This window comes from Temnothorax americanus, unplaced genomic scaffold (genome assembly GCF_048541705.1).
Source record: "Temnothorax americanus isolate GAGA-0224 unplaced genomic scaffold, ASM4854170v1 Scaffold25, whole genome shotgun sequence".
NCBI lineage: Eukaryota > Metazoa > Arthropoda > Insecta > Hymenoptera > Formicidae > Temnothorax > Temnothorax americanus.
Window position 1 is genome coordinate 1,770,023 of NW_027509391.1, and position 22,678 is coordinate 1,792,700.

At 41.0% G+C, this 22,678-nt stretch overlaps 1 protein-coding gene and 1 long non-coding RNA gene across 14 annotated transcripts in view; one reads left to right on the forward strand and one right to left on the reverse strand.

Moving 5' to 3' along the window:
• Positions 1-22,678, forward strand: part of LOC143898959 (uncharacterized) — a 190,597-nt gene that overhangs the window by 151,728 nt on the left and 16,191 nt on the right. The window lies entirely within an intron of this gene.
• Mdr49 (Multi drug resistance 49) overlaps positions 1-22,678 on the reverse strand; it is a 56,304-nt gene that overhangs the window by 22,046 nt on the left and 11,580 nt on the right. For 7 of the 13 annotated variants that reach the window (XM_077408778.1, XM_077408781.1, XM_077408779.1 and 4 more), the window contains one exon: positions 21,560-21,822. The gene's annotated coding sequence lies outside the window, so the exon portion shown is untranslated. Of the gene's footprint in view, positions 1-7,232; positions 7,373-7,399; positions 7,758-17,778; positions 17,914-21,559; positions 21,823-22,678 lie in introns of those variants that run through there. The other 6 variants (XM_077408788.1, XM_077408783.1, XM_077408784.1 and 3 more) reach the window with 5 other exon arrangements.

A 22,678-nucleotide genomic window follows, 5' to 3' on the forward strand; every position in this document is an offset into this window, starting at 1 on the left:
CCGTGATACTTTTTGTGCAAAACACGTGCCCGCACGTATAGATATATCGCTGTTGAAATCCAAATAAAAGAAATGGAGAAAGAGATATCAAAAAGCATATCAAACAGGGGAAAAAACAGATGTGCCTAAAGTCCTAAAGAACGAGTCGCAGACTCGAGCGAGCGATAGTTTCAAAAGTATACCCGCACAATTTTCAGCCTTTTCGCGAGACTCGTAAATCATCGATCAAAACGGAAGTCGGACGGAGGTAGCCGTCACCGAGATACCGAGACGCATTTGCCGCGTTTCGTCGCTCGTCTGCGATACAGCGCGGCACAATACGGCCCATTAATGACGGAAAGGTTATTGTTGACGGGAAGAATGAACGTCGGGCATTCGCAGACTCTCGGGATAAAAAACTTTGCGCGCGGGCTACTAAGACTTTCATAACGGTGTCGCTTGACTTTCCCAATATACGCGCGGTAACGTCGTTAGGACGGAATCACAAAGTAGAGAGTGGAGTCCAACAAACACGGGGACGTAAACCCGCTTTCATTTCTCAGCGCGTCGCGCGCTCCGTCGCGCCGTTGAAAAATCGCGGCTAATTGAAAAAATTGCGAAAGTTGCGAAAACTTTCGTCGGTAGTCGTCGCCTCCGAGGTGCCCATCTTTCGCGCTCACGGAACTCCATTAAGCTCGGAAACTAATTTCCCAGCCGACCTCCAACGGCGCGAGGCTGTCTTGTAATCTTCTGCGGTCCGCGACTCTCGAGACACGTGTCCAGGGAATCGGCAATTTATTATTTTACGACTCGCGAGGATGGTTCGGATTAATCTTTGTCACTATAAAAATTAGCCTCTCTTCGAGATAGGAACTAATTTAAGAATTAATATTCTCCACGGATAGTCAGAGAAAAAAAACGTGCAGGATTATCAATTAATATTTACTTAGATTATTGAACGAAAGTATCCTTGCGTTCTTTTTTAGAGATAAAAATAACACAAGAGATAAATAGAAGAACATGACCACATTTTGAGAATATTTTGTAGCTATCTTTAATTACTCATTCGTCAAATTTGCCCAATTAAGTAACTGGTATTTCTCGTATGTATTTTTAATGCCAAAAAGCAAATTTGAATAACAGAACCGGAATGCGCGTCGCGATATTTTTTTCTGCTCGTAAAAATGAGTATCTGTTTTCGCCGTTTGCGCCTACTCTTGCTGGTTTCAATGTAATTAACACGACGTTCCGTCACTACCTACCGCTGCTTTGTGGGCCTTGGGGTTCGTTAAGCTCGGCAAATTAATTTCCATCGTACTTTCAAACCCAACCGCGATTCTTGCGGTACGCCAGTGAATGCGCCGCGTTACGAAGTGCGCCGGGCTCGTAATGCAGCGATTTACGACCGCGCTTCCGCATCCGTTTCGTCGGTTCTCCCCTCTTCCACCAAATGGGAGATGATGCCACGGGGGCAGAAAATGTGGACGTGGAAGTGCCAAAGCCGCGGAGGAAAACGTAACACGGGTTATTCGCTTAGCGGTAAATTAAATCTAACGAGTCAGAGAGAAAGTATTTGCGCGCAATGTCTGACTCGTGCGGAACACGAACCGTACGGGCGAAAACTAAAATCTACGATCAACATTTTCCGCCGGGTTTCCGATTCGTTTTCGACTTTGATCGCCTTTGAATCATTCGGCTGCGCGCTTTTCAACGGATATGGAGTTGACTTTTTCCCGGCGGTAATTTTGCGTAATGTCAAAAACTTGTTTACGGCTTTTCTTGCTCTTTGAAAGCATATTTTTTAATAATTAAGCACTAAATTAACATTGTGTAGCTAAAAAAGTACAGTCCGCATGTGATTAAACAGTTAAATATTTTTTTTCTGTCTAAGCTAAATCACGGGAGATGTTGTCAATCATTAATCGTTAATCTGACCAGTGATTCTCCGAGTTATAATAGTACAGGTCAGATAGTGGCTATCGATTAAACAAGACAAGATTAGATTCGATTTGCTTCGATATAATGCAATAACTTAACTATGAGTCAACTGGCTCGCCATTATTGTCCGACTAAATATTCCACGTTTAGCTTTAACGTCAAATTCGTTGTCACAAAGTCTTCACGGGGAATTCAGCATGCGAATTATACAACCCTCGGGGAGTCTCTTTATTCATAATACATTCGTGTAGATGCAGCGATGTTGCAACTTACGATAGGCGAAGGGAAGATCGATGGCCGCCTGATACATCATGTCAGAGATTAATCTAAGATTTGATATCTTCGGTAGAGAGGGAGAGCGAACTTCCACGTGCGAGGAAAAAGAAAATGCCTTGGATAAACTTCGTTAACTGATGGTGAAATGTGGCGAAAAATTGCGAGTTTCTTCCATAACAAGGAACAAGTAATCGCACAACAAATAGATCCGCAGATATAGAAACGGAACTTCGTACAAAACTGGATGGATCATATAGATAGATACATAGGAAGATATTAATTTTTTAACTATATACATATATAAATCTGCTAATTTAATTTTTTAACTACGCAGGAGACATTTAATTTTAATTTTCACGTGCACATCAAAGCATCAGCCACACTCGCAATTTTACTCCGACTACAGCCGTACAAAGACGACGTGATATTCGAAGAACCTTCTCGCGACGGAGTTTTCGAGATATTTTACTTCTCTCTTTCGGCGTACGTCGCGACGAAAGGACGTACGCGTTGCAAACTTTAACATTTCGAAATAACGAGATAAAACGGGGTAGGAAATTTGGTTTGTGCCGGCAACGTTCTTTCAGAATAAGCTAATCGATTCGTGGCCACCGTGGGACCATTTCGCAGGATCATCCCTACTAAGGCGAGGTTTTATCCGCCGGGATACGCGGAGTATCTCGATGTAACCTGCGAAAGGAACAACTGACTTCACCCCAGGAGACACCGCGCCTCGGAAATACGATGGAGAGAAAAGTCGTGAAACGAGTTCTCTCAGTAGTTCTAACGCGTACGGGTCAGCCGCACGTTGGATACGGGAGCGGAGTGGTAAATTTTGTGAAAATCGATGAAAATAGTGCGACATTCGAGAAGTAACGTCCATCCACTCCGGCCAACGATGCTCCGTTGCATCGTGAATAAAATAAATGCAGCGCAAGCGTTTCTCCGATCGCGAGATAAATACATGCTTGTCAAACTTGAAAACTTTTTTTATAAATTCAATAACGTCTATTCTTTCGTCTTGATTCGGTAAAAGAGAAAAATAGACGACACAACTAGACTTTAATTACATTCCGAGTCAAGTTGGAAACGCGCGACAAGTTAACGAAAATGAGATGGGAAAAAGGAAGATTCATCTCATTATTTCTTAAAGGAGATTTTATTGTTCTGCATTACGTTCAATTTCTAACGATGAACTAAACAGCGACGATTGCAATCGCGGCATTGAAATTAAAGCGCTCGCTTAATGAAGGGGATTAGAGCCGTACAGTCTCTTCGTCAGTAACAAAGCTCAAAATCCTCGTCTCAACACTTGCAACTAAGTATCCTTGACTTGTCGACCGTCCAATCCCGTTACGAGAGTTCCCAGTTTAATACTGTTACAAGAATCAACGTGAAACAGACTTGTCCAAAAGAATCTTCCTCGTTTCATACTGGTAGTCTGAACGTTATCTTTATATAGAACATCTAACATCGAATTCCCCGTAGTAGTAATTTCAGGACATCGGTTATGCAAAAGATCCCGAGACGATTGAGAAAGAGAGAGAGAGAGAGAGAACGAGAAACATATGCATTAAATATAAATGAGAAACAAGATGTAATATAATAAAGCATTGATAATATTGTCGAAATGACAAGTCTGCTGAAATCATAAGAATATGTTGAATATAATGTGCTTATTTATAACTCCGTGTTTTTGATGAGTTATTTTTATCTTCACGATTATTATGTTAATTAGCACGATTTTGTATCTCTTGCCGATTAAGAGACATTATTAACAATTGTAATCATGATTCACGTGTCGCTATCAGTCGTAATACTCATATAACAGAGAAAACCAATTGTGCGAATTTGCTTGTCACGAAATCTTTTGACAGATGTGCTCTACGTACCGTCTCTTTTTAAAGCTTTAAATAAGTTTATGGACCCTGTCAATCTCAATTCCTTGCGAATGTAACTTCTGTAATTATTCAGAATTCAAATTTCATGTAAATTTCATCAGAGGTTATAACAATCCAGAAACTGATCACTATTGCATTGCAAGAGAGGCATGAAATACTGTTAACAGATAAACTCTGACAGTCATTAAGCCGGAAAAAAATACTACTAACATTTGGACAGTCACGCTAAAGTAGATTTCATCTATACTATCTTATCAAAATTTGACAGTGGGTCTGCGCAAAGTCGCAGTTTAAAGTGGATACGATCGCAACTTATATAATGTGATTAATAGAATGTTGCCGATAAAGAAAATTAAATTAAGAAAAGATTAATGTCAAAATCATCAATAAATCTCAGATTAATTCGGATAATTACGCGATGTTTATGCATCACTAACAGATCAACCATTTATCACGAGTTTCTGTGAATGAGAATAAGTGACTATTGAATGGCGGATGGAAAATTAAGTTTGATAAAAAAATAGAATTGCATATTTCAATTGCTTTTGATGCTCAGAGGTATTTGCACGCGCACGTATATGCAGACAAAAACCTATACGTAACAATAGAGAGCATTTTACAAAAATACGCGGGTTTGATAATCACATTATATAATGCTACTGAATACTCTAAAGACAGATAATATTGATAAATTAAAATATATTTGCGATTGTAATGACGTAAATAGTGATGACATTGCTAGCAAAGGCCGCTAGCAACCGTCAAGTGTAATTGCAAATGAACATTGTGTGGTAAAGACTGATACGGCACTCTTCTTATTATTAGGGAATCTTCGTTAATATTCTTTAACAGAAGTTCTTGCATTCCTTATACATAAACCGTACATAAAATAAATATCCATGTATTCATTTTGGAGTATTGTTCTTGCAGGTGCTGCTGATTACTAGTATATATACAATAGTTTTTATGATCACCTTCAATCATTTCAAATAGTAAGCACGACTAGAGGAAGCGGATAAGATAAATATCATTGAACGACGTATCACTTATGTATACGGCGTGTCACTTTTCTATAGCAAGACTGTTATTTCTTCAATACGAAATTTTAACTCTCGCTATAACTTTCTAATAAAGTACTTTGAGAGACCTATATGTTTATGTAATATTTTTATCTTTATATATATTTCTGCTTATAGAACATACTACTAAAATTTGTGCGGAAAAACTTAGGACACCCTGTATATATTTGCGTGTCAATTGCGACGTAAAACAGGCTCTCATGAGGTAGATAATATTGTGATGAAATTCATTTATCGCTTTGCGAAATCGCGAATTCTTGATAACGTTTGCACAGTGTGAATGCCATATACTTGCTTCACGATAAATTCACAATCAAACACACGCAATCAACGATCTTGCTATTTTTATTTCCGGCAAATATTTGACGTATCATTGTCAATTCACTCTCGAATGCAATCCAGTAGGCGGAAACTGTGAATGTGTGGACTTCTTCTTTACAATGTTGCTCAACAGAATCATCAGAAGTTCTTCAAAATATAGTTCTATAACGTCATAGAGACAAATGTTCGAACAAAAAAATACTTCTGTCATTAAAATATTAATCTTCTTTACATGGAAACATAATTAATACCACGTGATTAATAAATATTGTATTTGTAACGCTTTAAAGACTTGCTGAAGTCGGATAAGTAAGGAACAAATATCTAAATAGAAATTTTTACACGCCTAGCATACATTTTGATAACTTCAAATATTATTTTTTAACAATCTAAAAACAGAATTTTAGAGTTATCCAAAATAATCATATAATCGTATAGTCGTAAAGCACTTTATATATTTTTTAGCATCGTGTTTGCAATTTAGTTTCAAGAGGACTTGAGTGCACGATATAAGTGTATTACCCGCTTACTCACACATCAACAAATTTATTTTTAGGCGCCAGCTGGTACTTTCTTTTTAAAAGTTATACATACAAAAAAGAGGAGAACGGTGCTGTGCGTCAAGCAGATTCAATCGAAAACTTTGCCGGGAAACTTGGCAGCAATGGTTAAAAGATCGTTGGTTTCTTCGTCGAAGAAGCGGCGCGATAAAAATAGATCGATCCGGGTTGCCTGGCAATAGCTAGATTTTATCGCGACGACGAGAAGAGGAGCTAAGTGCTCTTCGAGAGCGTTCGAATAATCGCGAAAATTCCTAATTTGCGAAATGTATCAGATATGTATCAGAATAATCGTAAACAATCTTAATCATTTGAATCGCGAGCCATGGTACCTGATATATATATCGGATGATTCCCTATCCAATAGAAATATGAAGCAGTGCAGTCGAACGTAATTTATGTAGTACGTAAAAAGAGATGGAGAGAGAGGAGAGAGAGCGAACGCAGTGATATCGGGCGATATCAAAGGTACCTGATTAACCCGATTACAGATTACAGGCTTTAGGCAGACATTGGTCTTTGATGCTGCTCTCGATTTCCTATTACATCTACTCCTATTACGCATGCGGTCTTGCTTGTTTACTCGCTGGATGTACGCCGTAGTCCATAATTAGAGCGTATGAGAAAGAGAGAGAGAGAGAGAGAGAGAGAGAGAGAGAGAGAGAGAGAGAGAGAGAGAGTAAGTCAGATGAAATGTCTCAAATGTATTACGGATCGGCGGTATTTGAAGTTTAATGTCGGAGAGCAAATATAATTCTCGTTCAACGAATAGGATAATAAAAGAAGAATGAATGTATAAATATATATCCTAAGAATATTAACAGAAATCAAATAATCAAGACAACTGTAATTATTCTGCAAAGTGACGATAATTTAACGAAGTTATAGCGTCTTAAAAATAGAAAGTAGTCAAAATAATTAATTGAAACGAAAACAGATAAGCGTCTCGCTTCAGGTATGGAATATATATTTGTTTCTTTACTTTCAGGCTATGAAGATATTAGTTATTCCGGTCGCGCGATATCGAATCAATTTAGTATAAAAACACCGCGACCACCTGATACCAGGCGTCAGCGATAATAACGAGACTTAGATTCGTTCATACGCCTGATGGTATAAGCGACCCTTCCGACTATACGTTCAGTCCCTTCGCACGAATAAACGAACGAACCACTCACTTAGAAGACGCCTCGTTCATAACCGTCACGTAAACGAATCCTCCCAGGTGGATCTCGAAAATATTTTGACCGATCCGTCCAGTCATCCGGTTCGATCTAATCAACGGGAATGTCTTCGCCCTTCGCGAATTCGCCACCCTCGGCGACGAGCGGGCGGAGGGACTCACCTTTTCTTTTCTACTGCTTCCACGTAATATTCTAAATAATATATTTCACGTGCTTATGGCAATGGTTTCAACTAGACTCCGTCGTAAGCGTCCCGCGCGATTATCAACACTTTGATCCCGCGATGACACACGCGAATTCTTCCTCCCTTTCGTACGTCCACAAGACACAGTGAATCACACGTGTCTGCACGATTATTCGACTGGGGGAAACACGTGAATCGCTGTGATGATTGAATTCGATGCACAGTTCTATCCCGTTCTACTATCCTTAATAGTAGATACAAACATTTTGAGAGGAACGAGCAGGGAAGAGAAGCCGCGGCGCGGTGCGATTGGTATTCACGAATTACTAAAGGTATCGTTCGGAGATACTGTCTTTTATAGTCGCGAGCAGCGTATAGATAAGACGGGACAGAGATTGATACAGAGTACGATTGCTTGCGGGGAACCGGTTTTCCTATCCCATTATAGGCTACATGGTTAATTGTATGTACGGAACAAAAAAATGCAAGATTCTAATTTGCAATCTAACCGATCAATCGAGGCTGCGCAACGGAACGGAAGAGTATGGTTTCACATGTATTAACTATTTATATTACTGAAGCAAATATCTTCTTATTTTCATTTGTTAATTATTCAAGACTTATTACTCTCGACATTATCATTCAAGATTTATTAATACACTCGGGCATTATCGTTCAAGAAAAATCGATTTCATATAACCCAAATAATGTCTCAGTAAGCATTGATAATAGCAGGACGATAATAACAGGACTTTGTAATCTACTTGCTTTGTGGCGCTATAAATTCCACTTATTAATAGCGCGACCGAAACGGGTTTGCATCGCTCCGAAAGCGATTAAAGCCAATTTTCATCAACTCAAGTGCGACTAGAAATGTATTTGGACGTGAGCCTAGAATCGGTGGCAGTACTATGATTTTCAGTCATTAATCACTCCCTTTCGCAAATACGCGCAACACGGCGCAACATTATCTGCAATACCACGATATGATTTATTACAACAGTTTAGGCAAGTGTGGAAAATTTATTTCCTCTTTTGGAAACGAGGTATATTACATGAACAACAGAATAATTAAATCGACATGTAAATTATGCATATAATTGCGATGGATGTTAAATTAATATCTTTATAAGAGTGGCTTATGGTAATCTCGCGTCAAATCTAAAGTGGAAAATTTTCCGGAGTTTAAAATTGGTAATTACGCGTGCGGGGAAAATTCGTGTCGAAATCGGCGACTTCCATTTAATTCGTTTTTTCCTCGTACGATCTTACCGTAGAAAAGTGCATTTCTAGATCCAGCAACGCGTAAGAATAAATACCACTCGAAAAAGATTATTATAAGGTTCCCTACATATATATAATAACTCTACAATTAATTAAGACATCAGCGAAAACATTTGAATTTTTATCGGCGAATAACCGACTTACAATGAAATGAACTAACAAATTTTTCGTGTATTTATGAAATTGAAAACTTCTGAAAAGATCGAATAGTGTCGTAATTAAATAGGTTTCCTTTAACATTAATTTAATCACGTCCGTTACGAAAGACATGGACTGTTTACGACGTTCTTTCTCTTTGCGTCGTGTAAATTAGAAGGAAGTACGAGAATTCCACGAGAAAATGTCGTAAAAGAATTCAAGGAAGAAAAGCAACACGACGTCTTTAAAGGAGAACGCTCATGGAATTCAATACGACGTTACAGTCACAGTTATCATATCTGACACATGTATTTAGCAATTATATTGTAATTTTATCTAGAGTTTTAGGACAATAATTGTTTCCATCACACAATGCATATTTCCTAATCAAATTTCGAGGATGACCGATCTAAATAAAAATACATATCAACTGTTATTTTATTTTTTTCAATCAATATCCATGGCAGCAGTGTAAAAAGTCCAAAATATTCGAAATAACAGAAATATTCTAATTTGGAATGTTGCTTTTATTGATTTATTTCTTTTATTCGTGATTCCCTCAAGAGCACGGATGCTATCTCTTGTTATATAACGTAATCTTCAATATCATCTTTAATCAGATCTTTAATCTCAAGCTTTTTTTTAGACAAAGGACTCACGCTGCAGGAGATACACACTAAAGATAACACACCATGCCGGTCACTAGCAACAGTAATGACTCATCGATTAGTGTTGCGCCGACAGACATTGCGCGCGATGGAAACTTTCTCATTCGGAAATATCGAAAACAATTAAAGACAGATATGCTAGGTATATCATGACAATCGGCGTATAGCATTCGCGGTTTTTCGGCCAGACTAACTGTGCTATTGACCTTGAGATCCCGAAATATAAAAATCGGTCCAGCTCGATTCGCCAGAAATACGCTCGCACAATCCCCGAAAGCAGACGACGATTCGTGATACCAACGATCTTATAAGAAATTGATTTTGAAGCAATACCTGTCGGTATCAACTTTTACAAATGACCATGAAGAAACGTCGAACGTACGATCGCGATCGACGATTTTCTCACGCGTTGTCACCCCTTTGCGACTCTCGGACGACTGACGTCGCGACGCCTGGACGTCGGGACGCTTACGCAACATCACGCACGACGCCTTGGTTCCTTCTTTTTCATTCGCGAAATTGACGTTTGCCAGCATGGGGCCGTAGTTGACGAGTTAATCGATGAGAGGCGTTAAACTGGTCGCTACCGGTACGAACCAGATGGACGGCGTCGAAAACGTCGCGATGGTATCGCTCCTGGCCGTCGAAACGCCTCCAAATTCGATCCGTTCGTTCGCGAAATCTGTTCGTTTGTTTGTAAAATTTCTCGGTGTCAACGATGACACTTTAACCGATTACAGCGTTATTAGTGTATCAAGACAAAATAGAAGTCTATATATATTATTTTGATGGTCCAACAAAATTATTGTCAGATCTGTATCTAGCTAAATTTTTAGATACTTTAGCTATAGATTATTCTTTCTGTAAAATGTCAAACGTGTGTACGTCAGCATTTTTAATGTAAACTAGCATGTGAAATGATTATTACCAGATTATCGCTAAATATTACGAAATATTACGAATGTTCAGGCAACTTTTCCTCTCGCAAAATATCGCAATCTCGCGATTTCGGAGGCGAATGAACTCGTTGCGTGTAACGTAATGTTGTGTAACTACATGGAACGGCGGCATAACATGAACAACTTTGAAATAATTAATGGATAGACCGCGGAGCGTTTCATCCACGGATCACGGCGTTGGTCAGAAAAGCACAGTTTGACCGAGGTAAATATGAATTGCTAGGAGATGCCGCAGAGCACACATATATCTGTCTTCGATTTTCGCTTAGAACGATCCTAGCTGCGAACGACGCCGATAAGATAAACGCTATCGAAATGCGCCTGAGGATTTGAGGAGAGCCGGACAGTCGACGACGACGTCGTGTTCGTCGGACAAAACGGCGGCAAATCGATTATTCCTGCGGTATACTGCACGTGACGTAGACAGAGCGACCGCAGCAGCTGCGGGCTGCGGCTGCACAAGGTGCACGCGATCGAGGAAGATCCATTCGCCCGAATTGACGGAGAGCGATCCGTTTTCCCCTTTCGTTTCTCCCTCAGCTTTTTGATCTCTTTTACGAACGATACGGATGTTATTATCTTAGAACCGTTCCGAATGTTCGCCCATTGCATTTTTCGCGTAATCAGACGAGATTCGCCTCGAAAATACTAGCTCGTTTTCGAAGGCGCGATAACGTCAGACTGTCAACGCGAGGCTGTTTCATTCTTTCGCGAAATTTGTATATCACTTGTTGCTTGCGAACGGGGATTGATTCGTCGAGGATATGTGTTACACGAGGTAATATCGTATCGACACGCGTTGGCACGCTCTGTTTAGCCTTTTTTGTTTATTTCAAGCAACGAAGGTTAAATTGGAGGGATATCGACGATTCGTCCGGATACAAACGGGTGCATTTAACTCGGCAACATCCCGCGCGTTGTGTTTCACAACGAGCCCCGGCCTGCCGTGTTGTCGGCCGCCAGAATTATCGTATTATTACGCGTGCAGATGGCGGTTACATTTTCGAAGCTGAGCCCGAGTGATTTGTCAGTGACAGACCGCTGCTGCTGTCACATATGCAACACGCGACGCGTCACGTCGCCGACGGTGCTAGTCGGGCGTGAAGACGAGCTCCCCCGTCCGGGAGGCCGGAGGCCAGTGACGCAAAATTAAAATCCGCTAAGCAATCAGTCAGGTGATCCGCGATAATATGGGCGACAAAATTCTTGCCAAAAATAACGCTGACAAATGACGATAACGACGAGTGTCATTGGGATTTCCTGCGCTTTATTGTTATTCAACGTGAATTCGAGGCGCATGCAATGACTCAGCACAACAATATGTTTGTTTTCGGAAATAGGAGTGAAGTCTCATGCAAGTATAATGTACTGTTTGTCTCGCAATATATACATTGTACAATTCAGCGGCCGTGTGTCGCGAAACATATATATGAATGAAAGCTGTCCTATAGATAAGGCGAAAAATTTAGACAACTTATCCGATACTGGAAAATAAGTTCCAGTTTATGATCTTTCTTTTTTATTGATTGAATCGGATTGTTTTATTTTACGCTGATCGTCTTTATTACCGTCCGTCATCCGACTTTCCAATTGGCGATTATATAGCCGTCTTTTAAGCGGATAGGATAACACGGATATGCACATCGGGGCTTTCGAGCGGTGGCGACGGCGGCGGCAGAGAATTTCGAATGACAAAGGGGATGTTCGCGGACGGAGAACTGGAAACGGAGTCTTCTCGGTTCGCGGTTACCGCAATAGTCGGAATATGATCTGATACCGCAATTGCGTCCTCGCTAATGGTTATGAACGCGGCAAAGAGAGACCCCTGAACCAATCCCATGAATATCGTGGACACCGAGAACGTGCATAGGTGTGTGCTTCAGTCGTGCTTTGGGCGAAATATGCGAGCGACTCCGATGTCGATCTCGAGACACGAAACAGTTGCGTGAGACGCTTTACGAAATTGCATTAAACTCAAAGCGATATGAAGTCAAATTAAATTAATGGAGAGCGTACGAATGTGCCAAATTATTTTGCGCGAGCAGTCGACGGCTGTCAAGAATTAATGTAAACAGTGAACGCACACGTGCATGCCAAATCGTTCGTATAGATAATCGACCGCTGTCGCAATATTCTCAGCTTAGTGATTAATTATAGGTAATTACACCTCAATTTTCTCGAATCGTGTCTCAAAGAAGACGATTTGCGAACCTAATTGCCGCTTTTTTCGCTGACATAACTCCGATCATATCGATTCTTCAATTACCTCCAATTTGATAGAAAAGCAAGTATTAAGAAATAACGAAAAAATTACGCTCGATGAAGCAAACATCTAAAACAATTAAAAAAGGCCAAATTTCGAGCAATAATAGGTCTTGAAATTTATATATTCAAATTACAATAATACAAACAAGTATTAAGATTTTAAGGAATTATTTGGCTCCTCTTTAGAATTGATTCTAATAACGCCGCTGGGTTTATCGGACTAATGAAACGCTTATCAGAACCTATTACGTCTTAAGTACGTTGATATATATACTTGTGGAAATGATGAAATAGATAATATTAATCTGATTAAGTAAATCCACTAAGAGCGAGAAAAACAGGGGTATTACCGTTTCTTTACACCTCTGTGCTTTTTCTATATTTTGTAAATATGTTCCTACCTATCTCTCGCACACGGTTTTATTTATAATATTCACTTTTTAATGCAAATACTTTCTGAATTAGAAATGTATGTATATAAAAAAATGAAGTGGCATTACAGTATTTTTCATCGCAGAAACGATTGGTTGTTACAAACTGTTTAAATTAATAATCGGTTTGGTATCATATACAACTTTCCATTTGTTTTAATTATTTTTAGTGCTATATCTGTTGACAAATATTTTTTTACTATCGCGCAATCTATACAAAATGCAATTGTTTTCCTATTGCATTAAAGAATTATTAGACATAGCGTACATAACATTTTTTTGCGATTTAACGAATTGCACGAAAATTTATCAAAGAATCCAATTAAAAACGCACAGTATATTGATTAATTCTCACTTTCTGCTAAAAAAAACCGAGCTCGAATCAATTTGAAAAACGTGATGCACGGAAACGGAAACATCGAGAGCACCAGGACTTTATTGTTAATAATTTTTAACAGCACGGTCGTCTCGATATAATCGCGATGCAGTTCAAGCATGCGCACGTTCTCATCCTGGCACAGGATTTCCTGCTCGTAGGGCGAGAGTGTCGCCTGAAGTTTATCTAACAATAAGTACGCGAAATTCTGCTTGTATCTCCTTGTTGATGTAAGAAATCGAATTGTACTGAAAGTTAGTACACGTTGTATTTCCACATTCATGTATGCTAATATGCTTAGGCTACAAAATGTCGCATAGTCTCGAATGTGTCTCATTCTCTATTAATTTTACAATTTAGGCCGTAATCGGACCTAATTACATTCATGCTTGCCTAAATATATACATCACCATCCTTTCAATCTAATTATTTTCTCATCCTTGCTTCGTTGCTTGTTCATTCGCACGAGAAAAGAGTCGGGCCTGCCGAGGGCAGACTATTCTACACGAATAGGACCGCTGCTTGGGAAGAAAGCGAATGTTGAAATGGAAGGTGCATTGGAACGCGGGAATTTACGGTTTTAATATCTTCTCTCCACATATCTCTCTCTCTCTCTTTCTCTCTCTCTTTCTTTCTTTCTCTCTCTTGTGAGAAGAAAAGCGGATAACGCGACGACGACGCTGGATGATTTTTATCTCGTTAAACTCGTTTCACGATCGACTCGCATCTAATACGAGAATAGGAAAAAAAGAAGAGGAGGAATTCCTTCAGGGAATTACGAACGTACGCCGCGCGTCTGCGTGTACGCACTGCCGACGCAATCCGTCCGGGAATATTCCGCCCGCGCTTGATTTGCTATTGTACGGACGACCGAACGTTGTTGCGCTCCGAAACGAGCTCACTTTAACATTCCACACAACTATTACGCGGGATTGTACCTAGTACTGTACATTTTAGCGCATGTTTCGACGCACAATCGACGCGCGTGTTGACAATGTGCCGTTGAATCGATCCTTGGAGCTTATGTAATTTTCGTACACGTAATAACAATTGTAATACAATCGCAACATGTTGATTGTGATATAATAAATCTTATCTGAAACTCATTTATCATGATATAACATTAATAAATATTACACACTACACATATACATGAAGACCTTGACGATTAAAAGAACATTGAAGCATGATAAAATAAAATTAATTTATTTTGCAAACTGACACTTTACTGTGCTTGTTTCTCTCTTCGATAATGTGTTCTTAATGTAAGTCGTAAGAAATTTCCACATATTGCATCTGTTTTACTGCCGGTTAAGGATTAAACCAACCACCTTTCCGTAATTTATCGCAAATAGACACATACGGCGTGATATTTTTGGTAAAGCCGATGGGTAAACACACCGCGACTGCCGGAGCCAAGTAGCCGGAGCCGAAATCAAACACGGAACGATAATGAAGGATACGCTGACGATACACGCCGCGTTTCGCAATCAGCCGGGGTTTAGAGTGTCGCCGATCATACGCGGGCCGTTTCACACCTAAACACGACTAGCTAATGCTAAATGACGATATCCCGTCGGTGCAGATCAATGTCGTTGATACGCGAGCAAGCCGCCGTCCACGATCAAACGGAATGCCATCAGCGAGAGACGACGCTTTTTGCGCATCGACATGGAACGCACGATTCCAGAGAAGTCCAAGGTACTTTTATGTCACACGTGCATGGAAAGTGGCCCATTACGCACGCGATGCGCGCGTGATAGGCCACTTTCCACGCACTTGCAAGATAAAATAGGATATGCAACACGTGCGTGAAGTTGAAAATTCCCGGGTACGGAGTGGACGCACGAGCCGAAGGTGTCCAATTCTCAACTTCCCGCACTTGTTACATAAATAACTATACATGCATAAAAACCTCGCGGTATCTTGTTACCGTGAAAAACCGCGGTGGGAAAGCCCCGTTAAACTTGAAAATTTCAATTTGGCTGCTATCAAATGAATGTTTATCCCCTTCTTTATGCGCACGAATATGAATAAAACTCATTACGGCTTAATCTCTTCGAAATACGATATGATTGCGGAGATGGAAAGAGAGAGAGAGGGAGAGGGAGAAAAGAGGAAGGGAAATATCTCCCCGAATCACAAGAGGAAATCCATTGCAACCAACGTATCCATTGCAACGTGCGGGCGACCGTTATTTATAGCCGCGCGTCCGACGCGAGCGTTTCTTTCGGGAGGCTGTATTTTTCCCAGGGCCTTATAAGCGCGCAGATATTTATACCGTAAATACATATCCGAGCGCGATCATAAATTTTTCGCAATACAATTACAACGCGACTACCTACACCCTACCGTCGTCGAAAAGGAAGTCCGCGCTATTTTTGAGTCGTAGTAAGCGTGCGGTAATAATCGTGATATAACGCGGTAACAATAGTCCTTAATTAAAAATATCGCACGAAATATCGTAGATCAAATTTTATTCGAATTACGAGGCGGGCTCTTCATTATCATCGCGCATGAATTTTTACGAAGAGAGAGATTTTTTCACTTTAATTACCTTGAACATCTAGTACGCGATAGTAGTTCATCTTACACTTATACTCACACTTGTTAAACATTTTCATATCTAAATATATATGATATATATAATATAGAGAAAGTGCGGGTATATTGTGGAATACCCTAAGCCCTTTTTAAGATAACTTAAAAACTGTTAAAGATAACTCAACTCAGTTTTCACTCGTTATAACGCCAAGTATTTGTTATACATGTTTCTAACAAGTTTTGTTTATCTACAGTACGTTCAATGTTATATTCAAAATTCATAAACTAACCTTACGCAAGTAGCGATACACAAAATCTTAAATTACACGTACTAACTACATGACACCTCATACTACACTGCCGCTTTGTACGTTAAGTTAGGGGTCCAGCAGGTACTAATTCCACTACTGTCAGCGAGGTTGTAACATTTAATAGACTAGATAATATATCGTAGTATTTTATATTACTCTACTATTCCCCACACTTCCTCTTATATTATGATAAAAGAATCTTGGAATGTCTTGGAACATTGATAACTTATTACTGCGCAATATCGTTTTTATGATATGACGTTATGTTGTTCTACACTGATATAGAGCAATAGTATTTTTCCAGGGCTTTTCTTCAACAATTCAATACTGTATTCAGGAAGTTTTAATCTATTTTAATACATATTTTAATACATATAGAATAATGTCGCACATCATGTAACTTTAAAAAATTTTTTAAACGATTCTAAGTCGTATCGTCCTTATTTTTTTTATTTTGAAACAATTGTAAATGTTATTGCAATTAAAATCGCACCGTTAGTTGCAGCGTAATTAATTGTAATTAAAAAACCAATTATATATATATCGCGCAATTATCGAAAAATCGATTTTTCGATCTTTTCTTCCGCCGCGCGAATCCTTTCGCAGATGGTTGCAATCTGCTTCGCGATGCAGGCGTCATAAAGGAAGCATCTACACGGACACGGACGCTTGCGCACACACATCTCAATAAAGTGAGACGTCAGAATATAAGCGATAATAAAATTGCTGTCAACTCGGTGGAAATAATCCCGGGAACAATTCTGAAATACACCGATGAAAGAACGAAAGAAAATTTCACGCTTTCCTTCGAACGCGAGCGCGACCATACTAAACTCGTTTAAATTATCGCCACCCGAGTAATGCGGAAGAAAATTAAGGAAATGAAAACGGATGATGCGAAAACACACCGAAGAGGAAAAATTTTACACGGCGAAATATGTATATATATATATATATTTTTTTTACGTCTTTTTTCTCTTTCGGAGTTTCTGAAACCCGCTCGAGAAGATCCTCCGCTTTTTCTCGTCACGGCGATGAAACGCTGAAAGGACGGCGTGGAAAAACGTACGGGATTGCTACTTTACGAGAGGGTCATATGTAATGCGCTCGCGTTATCTTATTAAAACATATACGTGCCGGTTAGAAAACTGCGGGTCAACGGCGCCCCGGCGTTGTGAGAGACGTGGTCTATTTGAATAATTAACTCGGTGAGTACACGTAACGCAAAATATTGCGGCGTTGCATTTACCCCGTTCGCCGCAATTACCCCGATTAATCATACGTGTATGGTATAACGAACTCTCCCGAGTTCATTATGTACGGCCTATCGGTGAATCTCCCGATTCACGATTAACAATGCAAATTGCTACCTCGACTCACCCGACGTCGATACGATCGAACGATTGGCTGGAGCATATATACAGATCGCCGCGCAAACATCTCGCGTCGAAACAATCGCGGAATCTCCTCGACGTGATTCGCGCCGACGATTTCGACCGTGCCACATCACTGACGAAAATAGCGAGCTGCAAAGTAGCAGAACTATCCGCCTCAACGAGAAGTTATGTATCTACGAGGGTCAATAGCTCGACCTCTCGTAACGAACGCGAGATCGACAACGAGCCGTTTAAGACGCCTCACTTCGGTTTCGACACGCGATGCGATTACATATGGCACTCGGTTAAACGGGAGCGCGCTTAGACTTGGTCAGTCCCGATTCACAATTGAAATCATGACGCCTCGATGTTACGCAGTTCTCTTTGATTAGATCAGCAAAAGTAAAGCGCTTCCTAACGCCGTTGCGTCATCCTCCGAGAATAGACTTGAAACATAATTGGAGCTCGAAGTCGTGCTTATGACTTTTCTCCGTCCGTTTCATTCATCGCATTGCGCGTCGAATGAAGCGAAAAATTATACGGTTTATTTTTTTGTGATATATATTATCGAAGGCACTCTGGTTTTTCATGTGTCATCCCTCGCTGATAAAATCTACGGAAGAGTTCCTTGAGATACAATTTAATTTACACGTGCACTTTGTTTCCAGCGGAATTGGGTAACAGTTGTGATTCAGACAGTTGATTCAATTCGGCAATTTATTAATTTATGAACGGAGGACGGAGTTTTTACGATCCTGTACTATCGAGTACGAATGTCGGCACGTGAAAATGAAAGGGACGCCATTTCATCTCTCTCGCGTGAGTAAATCACGCGTGATTTTTCTCGTCCAATAATCATGCGGTCATAATCCATCACTCATCTCGTCATCAATGCGACGTCCAACATATTCTTCTCGCGTATCGCTAACGATAAAGAATGCCGCCGCTTTATCAATGCCAGTTTATCGCACTTACGAGACTGCCTGTATCAGGACATTCGATACCGGGTACTATAATACGGTACGTTGCAATCTCATTCAGAGAGCCGCAGAGCTAAATATACAGTCGAATGAAACCCAAAATATTCTCTTTGCCGAATCGTCGATAAAGCTCGCTTTATCGCCCCTATATAAAACGCCTCAATAACTAGACAGGCCGATGTCCGCGATCCTTCCGTCCCCCTCTTCTCCCCCCCCCCTCCCCCGGTGGTCTCTACCCGTTTTACCGCTAATTATTCTGCCGCGGTTGCTCTGAACGGGAACGCGCGGGCGCTTAATCGAGCGCGGCGGAAAACACAGAATCAGGGCCAGAGATACGGAAAACCGCTGACGCACGTGAGCTTTCCACGTGGTCGCGTTTAAACCCCCGGCTCGGAGAGAGAAAGAGAAGCGAGCTCATTTGCGCTCGCCCAGGACTCGCGGGGGATAGAGAAAGAGCGTCGCGTCCTGCTGCCCTCCTCTCGTCGTAACTGCTTTTCCCGTTTGCCGTCGCTGAAAAACGCCGCCGCGAGAAAAAGGAAAAAGCAGAAAAGGTCACGCTATACTGACCACCAGGAGTGCGTTCGTACGTTCGTTACTAACGCCGTCGTGGCAAGGTCGGCTTCGCGCTCGACCGCTCAGTCACGGTCATATCAGTTACCTCGGCCAAGTATAGCTTCTTTTCTTCTTTCCTACGCGCCTCATCTGCACCCGCGTATCGCTCGTCTCCCTTATATCTTCCCGGCGCGTTGCGCGCGATAATTTTTAATCAAGCGTCTCTCACACGTCGCGTAATCTCAAGAATAATAACAAAGGATGAGTTTTTTTGCACGAGTGTTTTTTGCAGTTTTATCAGCTGAGCGATAAGTGGCGTCAATTACGGTATTCCATAGCGGCAGAAACGACCGTTCTTCTTCGTAATCCACTGCTTGTTTATCAAAGCGTGTTAATTATTATTTCTCGTCTAATAATTTCGATTAATAATTCTGCATAATTAAACAGCGAGAGGTTCAAATCTGTGCGTCGTTTGCGTTTGCAGAATATCGGCACCGCTATTTTCCATTCGTGACGAGATGAGCGCGAGATGAAATTTATCGTAATTAATTTGAGTTGCAGTCGGTGAAAATAAAATGAAAGTCGATTAATTGTTAGAGCCGGGGCATTAACGGCGAACGCGCAACCATCGTTTCCGGCGGGGAAAATAAGATGCCCCGGGCAGGAGCCACCAAGTCGTGGAATTCACAACGGAATATCCCGCGGCCGCTCTGATTATACCCAGTGAATCAACCGAAAGGAAGTTCAGAAGACGCGAATCTTTTTACGTTGCGCCTCAACGGCCGCGGAAGAGAGGTTCGCTCCGAAATCGAGAGTGCATTATTCGCCCTTTGTTTCCCGTCGCGTTAATCCCGAATCAGATTTACGCGCGAACGCCCTCCGCGCTTCTTCGCGCGCCGACATCGAAACGCAATTGCGATCGATCGAGCCGATAATTACATCAAACGGACAATTGAGATTGATTCGTTCTAAAGGGAAGGAGAATGGCATTCTAAGAAAGGAACGGAACCGGTTTTATAAAGATGGCGCGTCGCTATATCTGCAGAACTATTCAATATTCTCCGCCGCGCTGATGGAACGGCCGCTAAAAGCACGCTTAAATGCCCGGGCGCTCTCTCGCACGCATTAATTTTCGTTAGAGGGAACGTTCATTCACTCGATCCGCCGTTTTTCATAGCCATTACCGCCAACGCCGCGCCACTTATCACTCTGCACTCGAAAACAAAACGCGACACCGTTTTAATTTCGCTACGTGCGATACCGCGGTATTTAACCCGAGACGGTATTTGCGAAGCGCGCAATTACGGAACATTATCTCTCCAGGCTGATACGTAACACAATCCGAAATATATATGTCGGACAAGGAGAGTTTCCGTTACCTCTCTCGGATACCGTGCCTCGTGTTCGATTGTTATTACGAGAGCCGATGAACCCGCGGGATATTTCGAGATACCTTTGATCTATACGATACGAACCGGAACGGAACGGAACGCTTTCTCGCATTCGCGATACGTACGAACGTGCCTGTTGCATCACGCTCGTACGCCGATCTGCATAACAGGGCCGATCTTACATGCTAATGTTCAATGTCAGTCGCGCGAGGTTATCCTACGATATACATATGCAAACGATAGTGTCATGCATCAAATCTCTAGATTACAATATCGACATTGCCGCCCAACGGAACGGAAAGAAAAAAACGCGGCGCATCCTTCGATTTCTCGTCGGAAAGTCGCGGATGTTTTCACGTGTCCGAAACGCGAGAAATAAATTGGATTGCGGAGTTGAGGTGGTGCGAGCCACGCGAGCTGATCTTCTAAGTGCAACAGGAAACGTTGATTAATGGGAGGAACTCCGCGAGCGTAATCCTCCGCTCGCTCTCCAGAATTTGCATGGATGACAATACAATTCCGCGCGCGACAATACGTGTAAATCTTTAGGGGCAATCGGAACCGAGCGGAAATTTCCGTTCGCGTTCGACAATTCGGGCTGGAGTGGCCTGGAGTGAGTGGCCAGGCAGATTCGCAAGTCGGTCGACCGTGACCAAGGTTATCGACTTGGCGAGTCACTCGCCGAGTTTACGTAATATACTATTTGGGTTACGTGCGCCAATAAGCGCAGCACATTCGTTATATGTATATTGAGTTACATAAAGCGAACGACGATTTAGTGGCGAATGTAACGAATGAGATTTTATATTTTTGCGTGCAGAAAAGCACAAATTAATTTATAATGTGCACAGATATTACTCACCATTATGACGAAACTCCGCTTCGCGGCGTGGCGCATACGAGGGTCGAAAATTCAGTTTTGGGCTTTGCAAATTAAAACATCGTCCGTTTTTCCCCACGGAGTTCGACCACGTGTTTTCTCAATTGCGATATGCAAATTTTAATTTCCTCTATATTGATTCCGCGAGAGTTATGAGCAAACGTAATGAATATTGCGGATAACACTCTCGATTATACTTTGGCTTATGCCTCTTTCTCCGTAAAATGAACGATAGTATCTAAAATCTGAAAGAATAAGGGCGATTAAATTGTGCCATTTGTTTCCGCGCGGCATTCGCGAGCGAGGAAAGACCGCTCTGAATAATCGATTAGTCTCAATGATTGTTCGACAGCAACCTGCTTGAGAAACGCGCGCGAAACGCAGACAAATTATTGTTATATTGGCTACACGTTAAACTCGATCAAGTTGTTTTTAAACGGTCAAGTGGTTTGCCGTTCGATTGTCGAGGCGGATCGCTGTAAATGTCTTACTACTTCGTGACGATACCACGCACCGTAAACTTTGATGAATTGTCTCACAATTCCTTGTTTCTTGTAACATGGACTGACCCGGCCCGCCGATAACATCCTTTTAAAACCGTTTCTATTATTGGATACCCGTTAAAATTGCCGTGCATTACGTCAGAACTTTCGTCTAATCATTTCTTGTAAGTGCAAATATAAGCGAGCGTATATTTAATGTATTCTTTCATGAACATAAAATACAGAAACTAATTTTTATATTTTTAGATTCTTATATTTCATATATTATTATATGTGTAACTATTTTTATACATTCTATTTTTTTCCGTTAGAATTTTGAAACTATTACATTTTGAATATTAAATCTATTTTTCTCGTTCATATATAAAGTTTTTAGAATACTGAATATACGCGACCGTATTTATTGTATATCATGACTGCTAACTGCTCCGAAACGAATTCGCAATTACGTTCCACGCAGCATGATAATTTGGTACACGCGGACCGTACGCAATCGAAAAATGTTCTCTCTATTTTACACACATATCCGGAAACTTTCTACAATCGCTCGGGTGTGGAGCTCGTAACTCTCGCGATTGCGTACGCTCCGTTGGAGGTA